We start from the raw sequence: 6,090 nt of genomic DNA on the forward strand, positions 1-6,090 counted from the left end.
CAGGCAGGGGATGGTATGTTTGCAGAAATCCTGGCACTCATCCAGGCCCAGCTAAAATCCCATCTAACCTATGGTATGGAGCTGCTGACTCTCAGAATGCTCACACATTCCCAGAGGAAGTGAGAGAAGCGCTCTACCTGCAGAATTTCGGCTCCTTGTTATTGCTTACACTGCAGCAGTGCCCTGAGGCTGGAATTCACATAAAACGCTTCTATACAATGTTTCAGCTGAGATTTATCTGGCTCTGTGGAATCAGCAAGGTTTTATGGTTTTTAATTACTAATTGACCTTAATCAGCAGCTTTTGGTTGCTCTGGTGTTCAAAACACGCTGCTTCCTACCTTTTACATTTCTGTGATATAGTGTGCCACTGAATTCCATTCTGGCCAGCTTTTGCAGTAGAATTTAATAAATGCATTCTTCTTCCTCCTTACCTCTTGGTTCCTAAGCAACACTTATTTCTGCCAGGCTAGTTATCCCTTTACCTGGTGCTTTATGACACAAAGTAGACAGTAGTTTTCCTGAACACAGTAAGTGATTTTAGTGTAGCAAGGGTTTTTCTAAAGAATGTAAAATTGGTTAATTGTCATTTACATGTGTAGCTGCTCCGTTAATTTCATTTTGGAGGAATTGATGATTTCATCCTAGATCCTAGAAAAGAGTGTCTGCAGCAGAAAAAGGCACATGCAGCCATTACCCACAGCAAGAATAGTCAAAATGCAAATAGTCAAAATTGGCAAAATGCAAGAGAAGAGCTTTATTAGACAGTAACTCCTGTCCATCAAGGACTCTCTTTCCAGCAGGCTGTAAATTTGGCTCACAAGGCTGTGTCTGCACAGCAGCTTTAATGAAGTTTATCTTATCTGTAGATAAGAGAGGTCATTTCTACCAAAGACCTTTCTAAGGAGCAATAGAGCCTCATTCATAAAAATGGGAATAATAAGGGGAGGAAATTCAACTCCCAGACAACATACATTCTCATATTCATATTAAATAGCATTTCTTTTGAAATACATTGCATTCAGACATACTTGGAGAATGTACCAAACTTTCATTAAGTATTGATTGATAAATATCAAAAAAGATATTTACAGCACATTTCTCCTTAAAAGCCCTGTGGTTCTTTATTTTTTAATATCTCTTCTATCATATTCTATCTCTCAATGCATGTTTGGGTTATGTGTGTAAGCAGAGAGTTTAGGATTGGGTGAGGAATGCCTCATGGACTGGACAGTATCAAATTCAGACTAGAAATAAAATACAGAAGTTTCAGTGGTTGTTGTTAACAGTAGGAATAGTGAATCAGGGTCTATAATCAAAACTTTTTTATGAAGTCTCAGTTGTTTCCTAAAACATTTGCCCACATGTTTATAAGAACATTATTTCAGGGAAGTTCAGGAGTCTCTGTGACATGAGCTGCTACCCAGATGGTAATGGTGGGCTCTTCCAGCTTTAAAATCTGTAACTAAATCTAATTCTTACTGTCTTCACTAGGAGCTGCCATGACTGCTTTGAAAATCTTACTGTTAAACTCACAATAAAAGCAAATGAAAGTTCTTGCAGTATGCAGTTGCAAAAATCCAGTGTACTAGTGGGTTTGAAGCAAACCAAAGGCAGTATTTCTCACAGTGCATGAGCCAAACTGGCTACGAGATCAAAACTAGGAACAGGTTGAATAGAAAACCCTATCATTTTCCTCCCAGTTATTGATTGGGACCCAATAAACTCAGGAAATCCCCAACCTGCTGGGTGCTGGAAGGGACCCGTTTCTCAGACAAGGGGCATTTGTTACGGCTGCAGGCAGATAAGGAGTATGGATCAAGCTTTATTGCTTTTTCCAGTGTGTGCAGGAGGAATGCAAGTTGGTGCTTCTCTGATCTGACTGGTTACTTCTGCTTTTGAGTTTAGTCCTCGTGTTTGGTTTGTGAGTAGCTCGGATCACTGAGCCCCACAGATGACATTTATGATCCATTATGTTACACTTCTCTGCAGCAATGACATTCTAGCAGTTAATAATTCTGAGCTGGAAAGGAGCTGAACGAAATGGCCCAGGCAAAGGTGAAGGAGTGAGGTGTCAGGGTGGGCTTGTTTTTTTTTTTTTTTTTTTTTTTGTAGAGGTAAAGACTGAGTGTTTGGGGGTTGTGATTATTGGGTGTTCTGGGGAGTTCTTTGTGTTTTGTATTTTGGAGTTTTTTAGAATCTATTACTGGAGTAACCTCTGATACTGCAGTCTGTAAAGTTCTGTATGCATGAAGCTTTTATTTAGTGTGTAACAGTGAATCATCTAAATGCCATTTCTAGTATTTAACAATTATTTAAAACATCCTGAGCCTTACAAGCACTTCATTAGCATTCTTCCTTCTAAGGACAAGCACACTTCCTGGTTTAAATCATCCCTCTCCCTTAAAGCTTGCATTGGAAAGGCACAGCGTAACCTTGAAACCATAACCTTGAAACCAAATCTTTAACAAGACTAAAAGGAATACTTAGAATTTTATTTTGCTCTAGTTGTACCCTTTTGGTCAGTCTGTATTTTCAGCTTTATTGTTGCATGGGATAAAAATGTCCTGTTGTGTGAATGCCAGGCAATTGGTAGAACGATTGCAGCAGTCTGTGGCATATCCCTCCTAAACTAGGGAAGTTTTGTTCTGGACAGAGAAAAAGGTTTTCCTTCCATTGTAAAAATTAAGTAATTTTGAAAAGATAATAAATCTTCCATCCTGTTTAAACTCCCTAGATTCATGTTGCAGTTGCATTATAAGCTCATGCCTTGCCCCACTTCTCTTGCTCTGGCCTTTTTAAGTGCACTAGAGTGCAGTTTTAAACAAGGGTGCAGGTTTCAAACAGGACAGGCGACCTTTGTGCAAAACCCCACGCGTTAGGAACGGATGAGACTGTTCCCTGTGTACTGCTGGTGGCAGGGAAACCGTGCTGGAGGCTGTAGCTGAGAAAGAGGTTTAGCCAGCATGCCAAAGCTTCAAAGCACTAACATGGCTGTCACAGCCTCTAAATGTGTGCTGTAACCTCTTCAGATTATTTGGCTCTTCAGAGACTCAGTAAAGCCAGAAAAGTGTCCACACCCCTTGCTCTGACAACCAGAGAACTGTGACCTGTGCTTAGTGACCTGGTCTAGTGGAAGCTGTCCCTGCCCATGGTACAGGGCTGGAACTAGATAGTCTCTAAGGTCCCTTTCAAACCAAGCCGTTCTGTGATTCTGTGACTTCTCCTGGCATCTGCTACTGAAATGTTCCCTTTCCCTACAGAAGCACACCAGTTGCTCTTAACAGAAGCTGCCATTTCAGTAGGACTATAGGAATTTAAAGACTTGGTTCTGTTTCACTTGGGACCATGAACCTTATGTGACTGGGAAATGGGAGACGACTCCAGGAAGGCCGCCAGCAGCTCCAAAGTTGTATTGTTTTAGTGATTACAGGGGCTGACATGAGGGGGATATCTAAGGTCACATCCCAAATTTTCAGAGTGACTTTACTGGCATCAGTTGAGTGACTGCACATTTACATCAGTGCAGGCAGCTGAGATCAGAATCTGGACCTTTGCCTACGAAATATAGCAGGGAGTTGGGGAAAGTCTGTGTTAAATATAGAATACACTAAGAGCAAAGCTCTGTTTATGTCATCATAAAGCAGGGAATAAGCCACGGGTGGAATCTGAGCATTCCCAAGCAGCACATCTGTAAATTAATTACCAGGGTCCACCAAAGGAGGCGAAGGGAATGATGTAAAGCTTGTGACTCACCAGACTTCTATTCATGTTGTAGTTTGCTCTTTTCAGTGATGAGTGCCTGGCAGAAGTGCATCATCCACCTGGAAAGCAGAATGTGGGGATGTCCTGCCTTTTCCTTCCCCTGTGAGGAAGGTATGCTGAGGACAGGGGGGTGCAGAAATCAACCGAGGTGAAAGGAAATGCACAGTTACTGTTCTTGGAAATATGTAGAATAGTGACTCTGTGTGTAGTCCAAAGCCTGCTTCGTTCTTCCTCTAGTTGCAGCAGTTCAGCTAAAAATAGCAGTTCACAAAGCTGTTCTTCAGGCAGACAAAGTTTCCTGGCCTCAGGCGTGATTAGGAAGAGCACTGAATTGCACATCCCAAATTGTGTCCTTCCTCTTTACTGACAGCTGTGAGTCACAGGTAAGGGAAACATGGAGCTAGGAAGAATTACCTTTCTCTAGCTAGGAAGAGAGAGGCTATTACCTTTTCAGGACTGACCTAAGGGTTAGAAAAACAGTTCTTCTCTTAGCATAGGAGTGTTAGCACTTGAATCTATTTCTTTCTCTGAACTATCTTCCCAAGACCTCACTTACCATTACTATTCCTGTTTCTCTGTAACTTGGAGTGAAACTCTCTCTCAGGAAGAGTGCTGGCCCAAGGAATGAGAGATTGCATGTTCAGCCTTCATGCTGGAGCTCTGTCCAGACTCCTGCACCACAGGACTGTCAGCTTTCCCAGGCAGCTGGCACAAAGGGCCAGTCAGGGCAGAGAAGGGAAATGGAACGTGTATTCTTTTTGGGATAGATACCTTTGTGTGTCAAACATGGCTGGCTCGGGAGGAGCAAGGTTAGTGGCAGCCTGACCTGAAATAACCAGAAAAGGGCACTTGGAAGAGCCCCCACCCGGGCTGCAGGTCGCTGCAGATGAGCTTCCAACTGCAGCCATCCTCTCTGTACACATTTAATTTTATGGGCTCAGTGCACACAGAGGCTGCATAGCAAGGACTAAAAATATATCCCTTCCTAATGGTGTGCTAAATTCAGTTTTAACTAGTGTGTGTTTGAATTAACGTATCCACTGCACTCAAGTTTCAATACCTATGGATGTTCAGGATTTTTTTTCCCTCAGGGAGAATATACTTCCTCCAGCTTTCACAACTCTTGTGTTCTTTTTACTGAGCACCCAGAACGGGCTGTATAAACCTTGGCTGCAGTTCCTGAGCATCTACAAATATTTTCTTAAGTAGAATATTAATAGCACATTATCTTCTAAGGCTTCTCTGCTTGAAGGTCAGCTGAGTATTTTGCTGACATAAGCCTACTTTTGTTTTTGCAAAAATGGAAGAAAAAAAGGAAAGCTTTGTCAGGCCCACAAAGAGAGAAGGTCAAGTTTATAGATGTCTGGCAGAGATTGCCCTCGGATATTTTCATTTGCAGCTGGGTGGGGACACACAGGGTTTGGTATGGTTAACGGGGTACTGGAAAGTCACGGGCTCTGTCCTCTAAGAGCTGTGCTCTATGGCATCTCACTGCTAGAAAATCTGTATATATACATTTGATCAGATACTTACGATACTCTGATGCTTGCCTGGGTCCATGGTGCTACTACAGCCTGTAATAAAAGGAGATCATATTTTGTTTGTGTTGAAGGCAAAATGGCGTCACTAACCCAGCTTGTTCTTGGCCATTTATGGATTTAGGTGTCTATATACATTCTTTTGGTCTTGCAAACATGGGGGAAAGGCAGGAGAAACAACTGGAATAGAAAGTTCTTTTAAAGGGAATGTAATTTCTCAGAATCGTAGAATGGTTTAGGTTGGAAGGAACCTCTAATTTCAACCTGCCTGCCATGGGCAGGGATAGTACATGAAAATCTCATGGTTTCTTAATTTTATGATTTTGGATTTTTTTTTTTAAGAGCTTGTGTTAACGTGCTGTGATTTCAGAAGATATTCTACCTCAGAAGTTAAACTCCACAGGTTTTACAGTGCAGTCATAATTTTATTGTATCACTTTTCAGTGTGGACAAGCCCTCACATAGCATGCCGAAATCCCTAAATCCACTTTTACTTCAATGCTTTCCTGCTGTAGCATTAAAAACTTCAGCACAACACTTAGTTATTTCTTTCTTTCTGAATAGGTCTTTTTCAATGGACATTTTAAGAGTGGGGACTTTTTTGTACAACCTGATGTGAACCGAATCAGTCAGATTAGACCCAAATTAAAGTTCTCTCAAGACAGCTCTACTTTATTTTTAATCTGAGAGGGATCCCAGAGGGATGTAGGAAGTCCCTTGGCAGGGACCAGCTGGAGCTTAGCACAGAGGTGCAGGAACTAGAGGGCCTGGTCCAGGCGCCTGTTTAA

Source organism: Cinclus cinclus, chromosome 5, assembly GCF_963662255.1.
Source record: "Cinclus cinclus chromosome 5, bCinCin1.1, whole genome shotgun sequence".
NCBI lineage: Eukaryota > Metazoa > Chordata > Aves > Passeriformes > Cinclidae > Cinclus > Cinclus cinclus.